This window comes from Erinaceus europaeus, chromosome 5 (genome assembly GCF_950295315.1).
Source record: "Erinaceus europaeus chromosome 5, mEriEur2.1, whole genome shotgun sequence".
Classification (NCBI taxonomy): domain Eukaryota; kingdom Metazoa; phylum Chordata; class Mammalia; order Eulipotyphla; family Erinaceidae; genus Erinaceus; species Erinaceus europaeus.
The window spans coordinates 6,042,434-6,060,544 of NC_080166.1; the positions used below are offsets into that span (position 1 = coordinate 6,042,434).

Here is an 18,111-nt window from a genome sequence, read left to right on the forward strand (position 1 = left end):
TTTTAATGTCTGATTTGAAATGCATATTTAATTGACTGTGCTTAAGTTTATTTCCCTCTAAAAACTGCATATTGAAAGATGAAAAAACATGCCCTTCTCCCACTGAGATTTAAATCTAGACTTGCCCAGGTGGTGCTGTCCTCAGCACTTTGCCTTCCCCTGATGCATTTGGTCGCGATCCGTCTGTGCTGTCTACAAGTCTTAGGAGTTTTCCGAAAATACTCATTTCCTGCTGAGACGCGGCTGATGTAGATATGCCAGGTTTGTGTTTTCTTTCACTCACCTGCTAATTTGTTTTTGATATTTATTTATTTCCTTTTGTTGTCCTTGTTTTTATTTTGTTGTTGTTGTTGTAGTTCTCATTGTTGATGTCATTGCTGGATAGGACAGAAAGAAATGACGAGAGGAGGGGAAGACATAGAGGAGGAGAGAAAGACAGACACCTGCAGACCTGCTTCACCGCCTGTGAAGCGACTCCCCTGCAGGTGGGGAGCCGGGGGCTGGAACCGGGATCCTTCGCGGGTCCTTGCACCATGTTCGATTAACCCGCTGCGCTACCGCCTGACTCCCTACTAGATGCACCTGCTAATTTAAAAGATGGATTTAGAGAAGCCACGTGTTTACCTCTTCTCAGTGTAGTACCTGAAGAATGAAGAGATGAGTGACCTAATGGGAACGGGAAGAAAAAAAAAAAAAAGAATTCTGACCTCATGCTGGAGAGCTCAGGCAATAACCAACGGGTACTACTTCCCGGATCACAAAGAAAATAAAAGTGAATATAGTGTGTATTGTGTGGGAGCATTGATCTTCCTTGTGGTCATCTGGAAACAAACAATCAAACAAATACCCTCGAAAATTAATGACCTTTGATGAGGTAAAACTTATTTCTCAGCCAGCATTTTTTTAAAACATGTATTTATCTTTTTATTGCCAGAGCACTGCTCTGCTCTGGCTTACGATGGGGCTAGGCATTGGGCCTGAGATCTCCAGGCCTCAGGCAGGAAAAGTCCTTTTGCATAACCATTAAGCTATCTCCCCAGATCTATAATAGAAGTTGTGGTTTTAAATGTAAATCACATAAAGCAATGTGCAGATTTTTTTTTTTCTGTAGCATCACATTCTAACATGATAGCTGATGATTTCTGACAATGTATATTTAGTACTAACCCAGGGGTCGGGAGGTGGTGCAGTGGTTAAAGCATTAGACTCTCAAACATGAGGCCCTGAGTTCAATCCCTGGCAGCATATGGACCCAGGCTGATGTCTGGTTCTTTCTCTCTCTCTCCTCCTATCTTTCTCATGAATAAATAAGTAAATAGATAAAATCTTTTTTAAAAAATACCTATCCCAGCACCTGGAGGACTGTATTCAGTATTAATGAGTTTAGGATCCCTTTGAAACCAACAGCTCAGACAATGTCTATGGTATTGTTTTGTTAATATGTGGATATTTGCTCCAAGTAAACTCTGCAGATGTGAAAGAAATATAGGTAGACTATACACGTGGTGGTAGCATAATGGCTATGCAAACAACTTTTAAGCCTGAGGCCTTGAGCTCCCAGGTTCAGTCCCTAGCACCACCACATGCCAGAGCTAAGTAATGTTCTGGTAAAATAATACAATAATAATAATAATTGAAATATTTTTAAATAACCAGTAACTATTATGTTACAATTGTTCTAGATAGTGTCCACACATTAGCATACATAAGCTTTACCTGAGATGGCTCCTCATTTTCCTTATTGAGCAGAGGACTGAAACAATTTCTCCAAAGTCGTGGAACTTGGGGGCAGGCAGGAGTGCACCTGGATAAACGCACATATAACAGTGAGCAAGGACCCAGGTTCAAGCCCCTGGTCCCCACCTACAGGGGGAGATCTTCACAAGTGGTGAAGCAGGGCTGCAGGTATTCTCTGTCTTATTCCCTCTCTTATCTACTCCTCTCAATTTTTTTCTTTTTTATTTTGAGTTTATTCATTACAGTTTTGCTCTGCTCTGTTATGACTACATACCCAAGCAATATGTTTACTTCCCAAACCGTTTTCACTTCCGTCTGAAGTCCTAATACCCCAGTATTTTCTTAATCTAAAGTAACCACTGTCAATCCAAAGATTCAGGAAACAATTTAAAAAGGCAAAGTGTGTCTATCTGCATAAAAATGCAGTTCAGAGGCATAGATTCCAGTGACAAAACCTAAACATTATAATATTCTAAAAAGGAAAAAAATAGGTGTATTTTTTTATCAGGATAAAAGAAAATAGTTAACGGTTAAGAAAGTAGTGTTAACAAGCTTTAACTATTCTCAGCTGTATGTGATTGGTTACCAATTCTCTAGAAAGGATGGGAAAGGAACAAGGCTAATTCCATCCTCTAGCAAGAAGGTCATAATTGTCAATTCTTTATTTTTAATATTTATATATTTATTCCCTTTTGTTGCCCTTGTTGTTTTATGGTTGTAGTTATGACTGATGTCGTTGTTGTTGGATAGGACAGAAATGGAGAGAGGAGGGGAAGACAGAGGGGGGAGAGAAAGACAGACACCTGCAGACCTGCTTCACCGCCTGTGAAGCGACTCCCCTGCAGGTGGGGGCTAGAACCGGGATCCTTCCGCGGGTCCTTACGCTTTGCATCACCTGCGCTTAACCCGCTGCACTACCACCCGACTCCCAATTGTCAATTCTTATCTGGATACTTTCTCAAACAGTCGCTTGTTGGATGGTGTCAGAAAACCATGGAACTGGGTTAGGATCAGTCAGTGCAATGATCCGGATTCAAGTCCCTGCCCCCCCCCCCCCCAGTTGCACAGGGGGAGTCTTCACAAGCCACGAAGCAGGTCTGCAGGTATCTATGTTTCTGTTTTCCCTCCTCTCTTAATTTCTCTCTGTCCGATCCAATAATGGCCTCCAGGAGCAGTGGATTCATAGTGCCAGCACTAAGCCCTAGCGATAACCCTGGAGATGAAAGAAAGCAAGAGAGAGAGAGAGAGAGAGAGAAAGGAAAAGAAAAGAAAGATAAAGAGGGGTGGAGGAAGGAAAGAAGAAAGGAAAGAAGGAAGGGAGGGAGGGAGGTGAAGGGAGGAGAAGGGAAGGGAGGGGAGGGGAGGGAAGGGAAAGGGAGGGGAAAGGAAGGGAAGGGAGGGGAAAGGAGGGAAAGGGAAGGGAGGGAAAGGAAGAAAGGAAGATCCAGAGACAATTGTTGCTCCCTACTCAACACGATGAAAAAAAGTCAAAAGTCAATATATAATAGTATATATACTTGGTAAACATATAAGACTCATTGAGGGTCATAGAGCGTCAGTCAAGCTTATTTTTTTCCCACCACCTGGGCTTCATTGTTCCAGGCTGACTCAGACAGAGACCTACCTAGCAAGAGAGACAGGAATAGAGGGGAAAGACACTGAGACCCAGAGCTTCCCCTCTGAGCTAAGGACTGGACTTGGATCTGGGCACATGACAAAGGCTCAGTCGCCCAACCTCAGCTAAAACAAAGGTTTGAAAGAACAAAGGGGAAGTTTAGTTATAAGACGTTACCAGGGAAAGCACAGGAAGCAAAGGTTTGATGGCCAAGCAGAACTTAGGCCTTTGACAAGGCAGAAGAGAGTTGAGTCTTTCCAGCACCACAAGGGAGACTCCTAAGGACAAAGCCTTAGTGTACCAACTTGAAACATCGGAATTTAGTAAGAATTGCCCGATTTTAGTCACTTTATAGAATGAATGAGTAATGAGGTTGATTAGAAGGAATGAGAGTCCATTTTAGTAGGATGAGTTAGTTTGATGGAAACTAAGTAGCTTCATTCTAACATCTACTCCATCCCTTCATCCCTTCTCTGATGAGTAACTGTATGACGGGAATGGAGCTCAGTTTTGAAGTCTGATTTGTCACTACTGCCTCTGCCAATTCCTACTAAGTAAAAGATGCTAAGAGGCCGCGGTGCGTCCTTGGTTGAGAGCACACGTTACAATGTACAAGGATCTGGGTTTGAACCCCCGGTCCCCACCTGCAAGGGGAAAGCTTTACAAGCGGTGAAGCAGTGATACAGCTGTCTCTCTGTCTCTCACCCTCTCTACTTCCCCTTACCCTCTTGATTTCTGGCTGTCTGTATCCAATAAGTAAATAAAAATAATTATTACAATTTTAAAAAGATGCTGTAAAATTTTGTGCTAACTGGAAGATCTTTTTAGTCAGAAAGAGAGTGGAGTAAGACTACTAGCAATAGAAACTATTTCTAGTCAAGTGCCAAGGTGACAGAATATGGAAAAACTGTGCTATCTCCTCCAAAGGTCATTGAAGATCCAAAGCAAAATTTGCATAACTTTCACAGACTATAGCCCAAGATTAGAATGAGGAGCACCACAAGGGACTAAAGGAGGCCTTAGAAGAAGTAAGGAGACAGAGGAGCCCATCCCAAGAGTGATACCCTAGACTGAAATACCCAAGAGTGATACCCATCCCAAGAGTGATACCCTAGACTGAAATACCCTAGACTGAAATTGCAGGTCCTGGTGGGAATAGATGTCAGGAGAGTGGAGCGCTGTGCTGTGGAACAGAGAGGCTAATACCAGATCTTGGGTGTCCTCAAAAATGTAAACATGACATGTTATCTGCCCTTTTCAAAATGCTGAAAACGAAAAGAATTTTTCCAAGTACTATGTATGAGGTCAAAATTACCCCAAAGCCAAAAGCTGACAGAGAAATGACAAAAAAAGAAAAAGGAATGTCGGGGTTCTCCCCGACAGGTAGTCGTGAGGAGGGGAGATCTGGACCAGCCGGACCCCCCTTCTGGGGCTGAGCTGAAGGGAGAGTGTCAGTGACTTGAGAAAAGACAACACACCAAGTCCGGAGTTCTGTCAAGGCAGTGACTCGCTTTATTGAGGAAAAGGCCATTTTTTTATAGGCAGGGGGTAGAGGCAGGGATGGAAAGGTAGGGTGAGATGATGTTAGAGGTGGTGTGAGGTGGCGTCACCATCAGTGGGGCCTATGCTCTTTGCATCATCAGCTGGAGGGCAGAGGTGAATTTAGGCACGGCCTACAGGAAATGCTGTGTCACTCTGAGGAAGTTAGTGACCATCAGCGAAACTCGAGCCAGGCTTACCGAATGTATTCTGGACCTAGATCGGGGCCAAGCAGACCCCAACAAAGGAAAAAGAAGTAGGAGGAGGAGGAGGAAAGAAAGGAGACAGACCAGTTTCCCTGATGAACACTGATGTTAAATATCTCAACAAAATCACCTGCTTGGCTAGTCAATGTACCTTCAGAAATCCTAACTGTAACATTCAAACAAGAAAAGGAAATAAAAGGGATCCTAATTTAAAAAGAAGAACTAGGCAGTGGAGAAGCCTAATGATTATACAAAGAGACTCACACGCCGAGGCTTCAACGTCTCAGATTCAATCCCCACACCACCAGAAGCTTGAGCTGAGCAGTACTCTGGTAAAAATAATAATAGTAGTAATACTTTCATTACTTGTAGACCACATGGTAATAGAAGTAGAAAATCCTAAAGAGTTCACTAAGAATCCTTTAGAAACAATAAGTCCACTTAGCAAAGTGACAGGTACAAAACTAATATACAAAATTGCATTCCTATGTGGAAGGGTGAACTAGAAGATGAGATAAATCAAGGAAGCAATCTTGTTTATAATAGCATCAAAAAAATAGATATCTAGGAATAAATTTAACAAAGAGGGTGAACATACTTAAAAAAAAATCAAGTCACTGCTAAAAGACACAGGAGACAGAAAAAGAAGAGGAGACACATGCTTTTGAAATGGAAGAATTTATGCCAATGGCCATTCTACCCAAAGCATGATACAGATCCAGTATAATCCCTGTCAAAATATCAACCATAGTCTTTAATAAAATAAATAGAAATTTTTAGAAATCTGTCTGGAATTGTGAGAGGCCCAGAACTGCCAAAGTATTCTGAGGAAAGGAGCAAGAATGCAGACATCCATCCCACTGCCCAGGTTCATACTGCTGTAAACGACTTCCAGTTAAAATAACTTGTCAAGGCAAAAGGTAAGGTGAAGCAGGGGACTGGGCATTAGTGCAGCGGGTTAAACGCACATGCAAGAACTGGTGCGAGGATCCAAATTCAAGCCCTAGGCTCCCCACTTATGCTCCCCAAAAGCAGTGAAGCAGGTCTGCAGGTGTCTATCTTCCTCTCCCCCTCTCTGTCTTCCCCTCCTCTCTTGATTTCTCTCTGTCCTATCCAACAACAACAGCAACATAACAATGGCAACAACAACAAAAGGTTGAAGCAAGGCATTTATTCTTTAGCACAAGGGCCTGTGGCCAACAGTGGCCACCAGGCAGCAGCACCAGCTCCCCTTTCTCCCTTCTTTATGATGTAAAACTGTCTCCTCCAGCCCTGAAGTAAAGGGGTCAAAAACATAAATGAAGGAAGGAGAAATCATGGGCCCCTTGTAACATATCTAAAATCGACTTCCTAGCTTCTTTCAAAATGAAGATCCTTAGTGTTAGCCGCTCTATTCTTACTTTTTAGGTTCTTATTTATTAAGCAGTTTGCCCTGCTTTATATCTTACCACCTTATAGGCACCAACTTGCAGATGCTACTATGATTCCATCCTGACTTCCCTGGGCAGACAACCTCACCAATGTGAACCTCACCTCTCCGGGACCCCTGCCCCACGACGGAAAGATAGAAACAGGCTGGGGGGTATGGATTGATCTGCCGGTGCCCAGGTACAGCAGAGAAACAGTAACAGAAGCCAAAACTCCCACCTTCTGCTCCCCATAAAGAATTTGGGTCCACACTCCCAAAGGGGTAAAGAATAGAGAAGCTTCCAATGGAGAGGATGAGATACGGGACTCTGGTTTTGGAAACTGTATGGAATTGTACTCCTATTATTTTACAATCTTGCTAATCATTATTAAATCACTAATAAAAAATAAATAAAAAATAAAACAAAAAACTATAGTCACAAGCAGATAGATGACCTGTGATGGAAATATCCCCACTGAGACAGATTTCCTGCTTCAATGTAACAGTCAGTTTGCTGATCACTTAGCTCCAGGTTGCCCCAACCATTGTGAACTGGCCCCAGCATACCACTGCTCTGATTTATCTTCCAAAAGAAATATTGCAGCATTTCAGAAGCTGTCTCGTGTCCAGTGAATTTTTAAATTATTTTTTATTAGTGGTTTTCAAGATTACAAAATAGTATGGTAGAGTTCCACATAGTTCCCGCCACCAAAGCTCTCTGCTCCACACCCCAGTTGATCATCAGCCATGAATAATTCATGTGCTTAGTTTGTAGCCAAGTGTCAATGTTGGTGTGTGTGTTGCTTCTATTTCTTGGTTTTTTTTTTTTTTTTTTACATATTTTAATGGGAAACTGGAAAACAGTAAGCCAGAAACTGTTTTAAATCAGACTCCCAAACTTTCAAACATTTATCGTATTTCTAAATTTGTTACAAATTTACTCAATAAACACATGTCAAGAACTTTGTAGGTAAAGCTTGAGCATGCAACAACAGAGTTGAGGGGGAACAGCAGAATAATTAAAAACAAACAAAGCATTCTTCCCCACAAATTTACCTAGTTAGGTTTAAAAATACTCTATCTCTCTTTTATATAAATTATATGCAAGGCAGCATCTTCATACATAAATTTTATTTTGAATATGAAATTATTGGAAGGCAGTGTACCTGCTTAGACATAAAAACTGACAAGTCCAGGTGTAAAAATTGATCTTTATTTATTGGGTTCAAGTCCCCAGTTCCAAGCAGCAGTGAGGAAGCTTTTTGAGTGAAGCAGGGCTGCAAGTACCTCTTTCTCTGCCAACCCCTTCCCTCTTGATTTCCAGCTAGCTCTACCCAATACATAGAAATAATAAAAATAAAATAAAATTCAGCATTATTCATTAGAAATGAAGGACTAGGAGATAGTTGCCTTTATAGTAGAGAGGTCCTAAGTTTGAGCTCCCACACTACATGGGAGCACCGTGAGCAGAACCAAGCAGAGACTTCATAAATGGGAACCCTCATCTTTCTGTTCATCTTTCCTGCCCATCTTTCTCCTTCCCTTCTCCCTAAGAAGTAACAACTGAAAATTATCATAACATCAAGTATTATTATTATTATTGAAGAGTCTGTAAGACAACTCATGTGGATAATGCTTCTGTTTTGTCATGAGTACAACTCAGATTCAAGCCCAACTCACTGATGCAAAAGGTGTCTTCATTCTCTCCATTTATCTCTGTGTCCATCGATCTGAAAATGTCTGTCCAAGAAGTGAAGCCCTGGCAAAAAAATAATGATGGTGATAATAATAATTAGACATGAGAGACAGATGCCCTCACACACACAAAAATAAGTAGAACAGTGACACATAAGCATGCTTGCTGTTATCCATAATCTACTTTTTGTTCTAGGAAACTATGTGACAGTGTGTGTCTAAGTGTGTGTGTACTTGTGTATTTGTACCTGTGTGTGTGTGTGTGTGTGTGTGTGTATCCAGTGAGTGTCTGAAACATAATGTCAATTATGGAAATTGATCCTGTGGAGAGACACAATTTATAAGCCAAAAGAAATATTTCAGAAAAGCTAATTATTTGTATTCAGTTAATAACTGTCAGAAAATAACTTTATAATAAAAAGGCAGAGCCTCCAATAGAAAAATTTCTGCTCTGCTAATCACAGAATTGAAATTATCTCGTTTATAAACACAACTGACATAAATCTGAACACATCTAGTGAGAATGTTCTTTTCCCCTTCCACTAAATTTTAAGATAAGATTCAGGTAAAAATTGCTTTAATGAATGACCCTTTGGAAGAATGACAATGATCAAATAAATCCAGACCTCTTAGCCACAGATCAAATAAATTCTAGACCTCTTTTTCACTACCAACCTATCTTGTGATCTTACATTTCTGACTTTATTTTTCTGTTTCTTATTTTTTCCACTTGCATAAAATAGACAACCCATACTGATTACAACAACATGGTATAAATAGCCCCCAAATATTGAGTATGATATATGCTTTCCCAAGAAAACTCATGATTTTCACATGCCCCTCCCAAATTTCTCCTGAAATATCAAAAGTTTCCTAACATTACAAAAAAAAGAGAGATAAGATGTTTTCTCTGGCGTATTCTTAATGGAACAAAAATCAAACTTAGATTGCTGGGAACCTGCAGGAACAAGGCGAGGTTATGCCAGTCTGCTTTTCTCCAGATGATGCTTGAGAAGATGCTGGATGAGATGGCCTCTCAGCTTTAACTAATGCCTAAGCTTTGCTAGGTGGTTGGGGTCACGTCATTTCTCTTAGGACTGTGGGACTCAGTCAGCTTTGTTGAATTTTCTCACAACTACATTTGAAGGAATAAAATATAATATACTAAAGAGTATCATTTAAATGATTTTTAAGCTTGATTTATCCTGACATTTACTATACTATTTAAGTAAATGTGAAATTTAACTAATATTTAACTCATTTACGTTTTATTAATTTACTTTTTAAAAATTTCTCTTTTTTTCTGAGACAGAAAAAGCAAACACACACACACACACACACACACACACAAAACCTTGTTTTCTTAATGTCTGTAAACTATTCTAACTGGGGGTGGGGGAGGGAAATATTCTCCTCTCTTTAATATATATCCCTGTGGCCTGAATTTAAAATAGTTGTGCTTAACAAAAAGTTTTCAGGTTTCATAAGAAATAAAACAACAAGAAATGATTATTTTGTGTGTGTGTGGAACTAGGTCTGCTGCAAGGCCATTTTTCTTTTTTAATTTCTTTATTGGGGGATTGATGTCTTACATTCAACAGTAAATACAACAGTTTGTACATGCATAACATTTCCCAGTTTTCCACATAACAATACAACCCCCACTAGGTCCTCTGTCATCCTTTTTGAATCTGTATTCTCCCCCCACCCACCCCAGAGTTTTTACTTTGGTGCAATACACCAACTCCACTTCAGGGTCTACTTGTGTTTTCTCTTCTGATCTTGTTTTTCAGCTTCTGCCTGAGAGTGAGATCATCCCATATTCCTCCTTCTATTTCTGACTTATTTCACTTAACGTGATTTCTTCAAGCTCCATCCAAGATGGGCTGAAAACGGTGAAGTCACCATTTTTAATAGCTGAGTAATATTCCATTGTGTATATATACCACAGCAAGGGCAAGGCCATTTTTCATCGAGAGACTGAGAAAGCAAGAGCAAGAGAGGGAGGGAGAGAGAGAGGGAGAGAGGGAGAGAGAGAGGGAGAGGGAGAGGGGGAGTGGGGAGGATAAGGGGAGAGGGGGGAGAGGGGGAAGGGGAGAGGGGGAGGGGGAGAGGGGGAAGGGGAGAGGGGTAGAGGGGGAGGGGTAGAGGGGGAGAGGGGGAGAGGGGGAGAGGGAGAGGGAGAGGGAGAGGGAGAGGGAGAGGGAGAGGGAGAGGGAGAGGGAGAGGGAGAGGGAGAGGGAGAGGGAGAGGGAGAGGGAGACTACAGCACCAGAGCTGTCACCAATGTTGTGGCACTCCTATCTGGTTCTAGACATAAAGTCTAGTCACAAGCATGGCAAGACAGGCGGGCAATCCATCTGGCGAGTCACCCCTTAGACTCCAAAGCAAATATTTTAACAGAAATATAAGAGGTATATGATTCGTTTAATTCACTAGGGAAATAACGGCAGGAACGTGCATCAGCAAAACTAAAAGCGAGCCCTGCTTGTTTCCCTTTTCCATTTTTTTCGCTGAAGCGGTTTATACACAATAAAATGTGAATGGCTCGGCCGTAGAGAGCATACTTGACATGTATGAGGTCCTGGTTGGATTCCCCAGCAGTATATTGATAAAGAAGAAGCAGGAGAAAAAAAGAGGAGGAGGAGGAGGAGCAGCACTGGCAGCGGCGGCAGCAGCAACTGCCACTCTAGCTGGTAGAGTGCTCACGTTACCATGTCACATGGGCAGGACCCAGGTTCCAGCCCCGAGTCCCCACCTGCAGGCGGGGGTGGGGGGGCTTCAGAAGTGGAGCAGTACAGCGGTGCCCCTCTTCCTCTTTTCTCTGTCTACTTCTTTCAGTCTCTGTGAGAGAAAAAAAAATGAAAGAAAAGGGAAAATAAAATTAAGAGAGTCATGGATTTGTGTAGGTATCGAACCCCAGAGATAATCTATCTGGCAAAAATACACGCGTACATACATGTACGCATACAGAAACAAATCGAACATTGTAAGTGGCAGTGTGGTGTTCTGGTCTCTCTCCATCCAAGTAAAAGGACTCATTCTAAGAGTACAGTTCAGTGAGTTCTGGCAAATGTGTGTGTTCACCTTACTGTCAACAAAACCAAGATACAGAAGATTTGCATTACTCCAAATAGATCCCTCGTGACCTTTGGTGACATTTTTCCACCCACAGCCTCAGTCAACCATTTTTCTTGTCAACTCCCACTTTGTCACCATGCACTGGTTTTGCCCACTCTAGAATGTCATATAAATAGAATTATACACACATATGTCTGTCTGTCTGCCTGCCTGCCTGTCTGTCTGTCTGGCTTCTTTAGCAGATCCATCCTCTTAGCTGAGTGCACACTAGTTCACTTCCGTTTCCTTCTGGGTACCATACCGTTGCATTAATATGCTACATGTTGATGGGACTTTGCACAGCTTCTAAGTTTCCACCTTTACAAATGTAAATGCTGTGAGTATTTTTGTGAGAGCCTTTCTGCAAGCATATTTTCACATTAATCTGGGCCTACGTAATTACTGCATATGCTCTCCTTGTAGTTAGAATTGCTATACATATGACTCATATATGATTAAATTTTCTAAGAAACAGCCAGATTAATTTCTAAAGTGGTTGTACCCACAAGCAGTGAGTAAGAATTCTAGCTATTTCATTTTTCTCCCCACTATCAGCCTTTATAACTTTTTTTTTTTCCCCGGTAGCTACTTTAGCAAGCAGTTCCTGGTAGTTCCTTCGCATTGTCTTACTGAATAATACAACTGAACGTCTTCACATCTTCTCTCTCCTCCCCCCCCCCCCGTGTGTGTGTGTGTGTGTGTGTGTGTGTGTGTGGTGGTGTCTATTTGAATCTTTTGTGTAGTTTTATTGGTGTTTGTCTCTTTATTTACATTTAGACAGTGAAAAACATTCAGAATCCACTCAGGAGTCTTTAGTCGGCAAATGTGTGAGGTTATTTTAATTAAACTCATGAACCAAGAATAATAGTTCTCTCATTTTTGCTTTGTGTCCTCCTTCCAAGGGAAAAATCTAGCTCCTCTAGTTGTCTACCAATTCTTGGAATGGGCTCAGCTTTCCCCCACCTCACATTACTCTTGCAATTAGTACTGTTTGAATTTCACTTCCCTGTCCCTTTGTGACAACTTCCTTCTCATCTTTTAGGGCTAAGCCAAAAAGGCAGATGCTCAGAGGTGCCCTCTCTGACTATCTGACTGAAAACAAAGCCATTTTCTCTCCTAGCACTCATAGCATTTCTCATAATCTGTGGTCATTGATTTGTATTATTTATTTGCTACTTGTGTGCTGTTTCCTTCCCTGCTGACCTATGCTTCCTAAGAGCAAATAGCACAACCAACCATCCTTCTAGGCTCCCTCCAGCACTGTGAACAGTGCAAGACTCACATTGGGAGTTGGATAAATATCTACTGTTTAATAGATTAATCCCTCAAGTTTTTCACAAATTGGTGAGTAGGAGAGGTTTTTTAGTCATGGCTAGAACTGCACAGCTCCAAACATTTTTGAGAGAGCAAGAAAGACAAAAACAGTTAGAGACAAAGACACCACTGTACTGAGGCTTCCTCCAGTGTGATAGGAATGCAGGCCTAGCACCTGACAAGCAGGCATGCAGTCCCAGTAAGCTATTACCTGCGTGTCAATCGTCAGAGAAATTGTTGTCTATCGTTCCTTTTGAAGCTCTCTACAGTGTCGTGTGTTTTCACAGATGGGGATAGCCTTGGGATCTGTTCTTCCTCTTTTATTCATCAGGAGATTCCTAGGATAAAGAGGTTCCATGAGCGATCTTAGAAGACTGTGCTACCTTAAAAGAATTTCAAAAAAGCTTATTCTTGACTTTTGTTGAGACTCCATATTAATGCTGACGTTTTGTATCCTTTTTATATTTATTTTTTAAAATTGTATTATCTTTATTGGATAGAGACAGTGAGAAATTGAGAGGGGAGGAGGAGATAGAGAGGAAGAGAGAGAGACACCTGCAGCCCTGCTTCACCATTTGCAAAGCTTTCCCCCTGCAGGTGGGGACTAGGGACTTGAACCTGGGTCCTTGTGTATTGCAACATGTGCATTCAACCAGATGCACCACCACCTGGCTCCCTAGTTTTGTATCTTTTGATGATATATATATATACACACACATATATATATGTTTATATTTGCTTTTCTCTTGTTCTCTTCTTTTTCAGATAGAAACAGAGAGAGGGAGGAGGGAGAGACAGAACAGGAGGAGGGGGGAGGGGAGAAGGACCATAGCAACGAAGCTTCCCTCAGTCCAGTGGGGACAGGGTTCAAACCCAGGTCACGCACATGGCAAAGCAGTAGACATATTTCGCAGACATTAAAGTCTTACCCTGTTAAGACCCCTTTCAATATAACTTTAACTGTAAGATTATGAATATAATGTAACTATTATTACAAGACAACTAGGTATCTGAGACTGATCAAACTGTTTAAAATGAGAAACTTCTTATTCCATCTTAGAGCCTTCAGGGTAGGGAAAATAATATTTGAAACCAGTGGGCATATGACTAAAGGCCGTACCTATGTACAGATGAATCTCACACTCTTCTCACTCCTTATTTCACCCTGATGCTCACCACATGCTTATCTATCCTGGAATCATTCCAAATACTGCAACTTGGGCAACACTTTTGTTTTCTCAGTCAGAATCCATAGTACTGCTTCCATCATCAAGACTTCACTGTAACATTGGTCTTGCAGTTGTTGCATGCCTTCATATCACACGACTGTGACTTCTAAATAATTTTCTGTTGAGATAAGGAGAAAGAACAGTGGTGGTTTTGTTGTTACTGTTGTTGTTTGTTTGTTTTGTTTTTTTAATTCTGTCTCGTAAACCTCACACCAGAAAAGAGAAGAAAATTCTAAATGTAATAGCCATATTGCAGCCATTTGCTTGTCATGGGAAAAAGGAGCCTCTGCATTTAAAAATAGCCCTTGCCTAGAGTCCAATGATCAGAATCTATTCTTGTCTCAGCTACTAACCAGTCCTGTCATATCAGATAAGTCACTTCCCCTCTCTGTTTCAGTTACCTGATCTTTAAAATCTTGGGGAAGTGGGTGGTATGCTAAAATACCTTTCAGTTCGAAGTTTCTGTGCCAGTCTCTTCTATTTTCCACTTTATTTCCATCTTCACTGTAGCCAGTCTGAGCTTTTGCCCTCATAGACATTTACATTACTTCAAAAGCCATTCCAATTCTTTGGCCTAAAATCCACCTTTGACTTTATTGAAAGACTGAACTTCCAAAAGCACCATTTTCATCATTATTTTCTTACCTGGAGTTTCAATGAGATCAAATCATCTCCTCTGAGCATTTTTTATGCCATACAAACCACTTGTAGAACCAGAATTTCTGTTTTAATTGAACTAGATCAAATCTTAATATAAAAAATGTGGTGCTGGGGTTTCTCAGTTCTACTTTCTTGGCTATTTAATGTGTACTGTTCAGCTGTGTAGAATGTCGGCTTCACTTCTTGCTACTCCCTGAAATTTTGCTCTACTCATTTCCCACATTCTTTTAAAAGTTTATTCTAATGATTCCAATAAAAAAAAACTTATCTTTTATCTGAACTCTCACATAAAACAAAACAAAACAAACTGGAGTTTTAATAGCTTGGGTAGGAGAAAGAACTCTTTGGTCCCAAAAGACAGAGAAGTTACATACTGGGCTCTTTTTGTTGGGGGAGGAATCCTCATTACCATTATCTTTCAGTTATCTTACTACAACATACATCTGTAAACAGAGACAGAGAGGAAGAGAGATAGAAAGAAGAGACACACAATACCACTTCCCTGTACATGAAGCTTCCTCTGGCACTGAGTAACTTCCCATGTGTGGCTAGACCCTTAACCCTGGACTATCTAACATGATGAAGGGGGCAGTCATATCACTACCTCTCTTCTTCATTTATTTTATATATATTTTTTTTTCAATTTTTAATTTTTTTATTTATTTACTTTCCTTTTTTTTTGTTTCCCTTGTTTTTATCATTGCTGTGATAAAAACATTACTATTATTGTTATTGACGTTCTTGTTGCTAGATAGGACATAGAGAAACGGAGAGAGGAGGGGAAGACAGAGGGGGGAGAGAAAGACAGACACCTGCAGACCTGCTTCACCGCCTGGGAAGCGACTCCCCTGCAGGTGTGTAGTCGGGGGCTCGAACCCGGATCCTTATGCCGGTCCTTGCGCTTTGCGGCATGTGAGCTTAACCTGCTACCGCCCAACTCCCTATTTTTTTAATTTTTATATTACAGAATTACGTGTTGACAGGGGTTTGAAGCCACACCATCCCCACCACCAGAGTTCTGAATCTTTACTCTCCCCACTGCCATGCACCACAGTTCCCCTAAGGTTGTAGACATGGGCCAACCATCTTCTCTACAACTATCTGTCCACATTTATACATAGTTGCTCCTTCTTTTTCTGATTCAATCCTCTCTTCCCCTCTAAGTCACTCATAACAATGTAGCTACCTCCATATGTCCCTCTCCTTTTCCTCCTCTCTCTCTGGGTGCTGGTGGGACTGGAGTGCAGAGTCCTCTTATCTTCATCCTATCACTTCTCCCCCACTGGGAATGTTGATCAAAGTTGTTTATGGGGAGCAGAAGGTGGAAGTTCTGGCTTTTGTAGTTGCTTCTCCGCTGAGTATGGGCATTGACAGGTCGATCCATACCCTTAGCCTGTTACTTTCTTTCCTTAGTGGACCAGAGCTCTGGAGATGCGAGGGTCCAGGACAAATTGGTGAGGTCGTCTGCCCAGAGAAGTTGGGATAAAGTTATGGTAGCATCTGTAACTTGGTGTCTGGAAGGTGGCATGACCTAAATTGAGACAAAATGGTTCATGAACAGGAACCAAAAAGTAGGATCAGAGCAGATGAGATTAGGGATTTTTGGGTAGAAGAAAGCTAGGAGAAACATTTTAGGCATGTTCCTGGGGACATAACAGCTATGGTAGTTTTGCTTGAGTTTAGTAGCTAGCCTGAGGTTGGATGAGAATAGTGTCTGAATGAATGGTGTCAGAATAGAGAAAAGGGCTAGAAAGTTGGATTAGGGCAGGCAGTAGCTCCCATTCCTATATTAAAAAAACATCTGTGGCTAAGATGAACTATTTCCCTCCATCCATCTGTTCCAGGGCCCATATGTAAATACACATTTATATTTAGCCCTACCTCTTTTCTTATTTTTAATACTGTTTTTGTTTTGACTGTCTAGTCTCATTTTATCTTCTCATCACATCTGTTGTGTCCTTTTAATTAACTATCTCCCTACAACTGATTATCATCTCCTTTCTTAAATATTCAGATCACTTGATTAGGGGAGTAACGGCTCACAAAGCAGTTGTCAGATGAGCACAGTGTCTTATGTCTCCATGGTAGATGTGTGCGCGGCACTCCCAACACCAATTTTCCTCTGTTTCCACCACTATATGCTGGGCCCCTGATGTGATTATTGTATTTCACTTCCAGTTGTTGTTACTCTTCTTTATTTTTGGTTTTAGTTTCTGTTTTCACATTTGGTATTTCTTCTACTTTTATCTTGGTTTGTATCATTTCTATTTTTTTGAGAGGTTTGCCAAATTATTTATTCTGAGATTACTTTAGTTTTTAAATTATTGGATTTGAAATTACACATTTCTGTCTAATTTATAAATGACGATCACCAATTGAAATATAAAGTATCTACTCTCTTGCTTAGTTTTAAATCTTTAAAAAAATCTCCATTAGTATTTATTTTGCAATCAGCTATTTAGCAATGTGACATTTTAATTGAAAAATTTTTGTATTTTATTAGATACCTTTGGAGCATGAATCTACTTTTTTAGTTAATCTACTTTACTTAATTTTTAAATGCATTCTTTTGAGGTGGCAATAAAAATAAATAAAATAGGGAGACAAGGCTATGGAGTAGCAGCAGCTGTGTTACTCTCCTCTCCTCTCCCAGGTCAACCAGGAATACCAAAGGAGACCACTTGAGACTGCAACAAGACAGGACTAGAACGACTTCAGGAACCCACCAAATCACTGGTAAGTGCAAACAGTGTGACTTGTGGACAGAGAGGAGCCTAGGGAGAGATTAAGTGGCTGATCATAGTCGACAGTTTACCAGTTGAGACACCACCTCCAGTCTGTTTCACTAACAAAAAGATGGCTGAAGGGAGAAGAGGACTCCCCTAAGATTCACCAAATGCAACTGTGAGTCTCCATTGCTACTGCCCTCAGAATATGGAGCAGCTGGGGAGGGGGGAGGTCCTGTGCTGACACAGGGCACAGAGAAATAATGAGGAAACTCAGGAGAAGATCTATACCTCTGTGGCCTAGAGGTGGGGCCGTGAGAGTCTCTTTGCATAGCCACTGGATAATCTCTGCCCCACCCTGCTTTATCTCTTGGTCTGGAGTCAGTTATTAAGTTAAGAAGCCTACTTATAGTTTACAAGCCCTCAGGCTCTCATAGCCTACAGGGAAGAAAAAGAACAAAAGAGGCTTTTAAGCCTCTTAAGTCTTTTAAGCTCCAACTCAGGGACTAAAATAATATTGAAACAACTGTCAATTTCCACAACTGTGAACCCTTTAATTACCTTACTTAGACACAAGTCAATCCAGGCAAGAGTGATCAGTAATTTGAAAAGTACTGAGAGAGGGACCTCATAACATACTATATAAAAATGGTTAAATCAACAAGAAGAAAGATTGGAGAAATGAACCAGGACAAGAGTCCAGCTAAAAGCCTCCCCAAAGGTTGAAGCACAAAATAATGAGGTCAACATGCAAACACTACTTAAGTACTAATAACAGAAGTGAGTAAAGAGTTTGAAAGAATTGTCATCAGAAATGCAGAAACAACAAGTGAGACTCTGAAAGAAAACATTAAATGCATTC

At 41.0% G+C, this 18,111-nt stretch overlaps 1 long non-coding RNA gene across 2 annotated transcripts; it reads right to left on the bottom strand.

Annotated features, from left to right (window-relative positions):
- Nucleotides 1-1,714: 1,714 nt before the first annotated feature.
- LOC132538675 (uncharacterized) lies at nt 1,715-13,013 on the bottom strand. Of its 2 annotated transcripts, none has more exons than XR_009550028.1 (4): nt 12,846-13,013; nt 10,915-11,044; nt 8,186-8,264; nt 1,715-1,804 (listed from the first exon to the last, which is right to left on the bottom strand). It is a non-coding gene; the product is annotated as an uncharacterized LOC132538675 (long non-coding RNA). The 2 variants fall into 2 exon arrangements; XR_009550029.1 differs by lacking the exon at nt 1,715-1,804 and adding an exon at nt 4,844-5,107.
- Between the last annotated feature and the right edge of the window lie 5,098 nt (nt 13,014-18,111).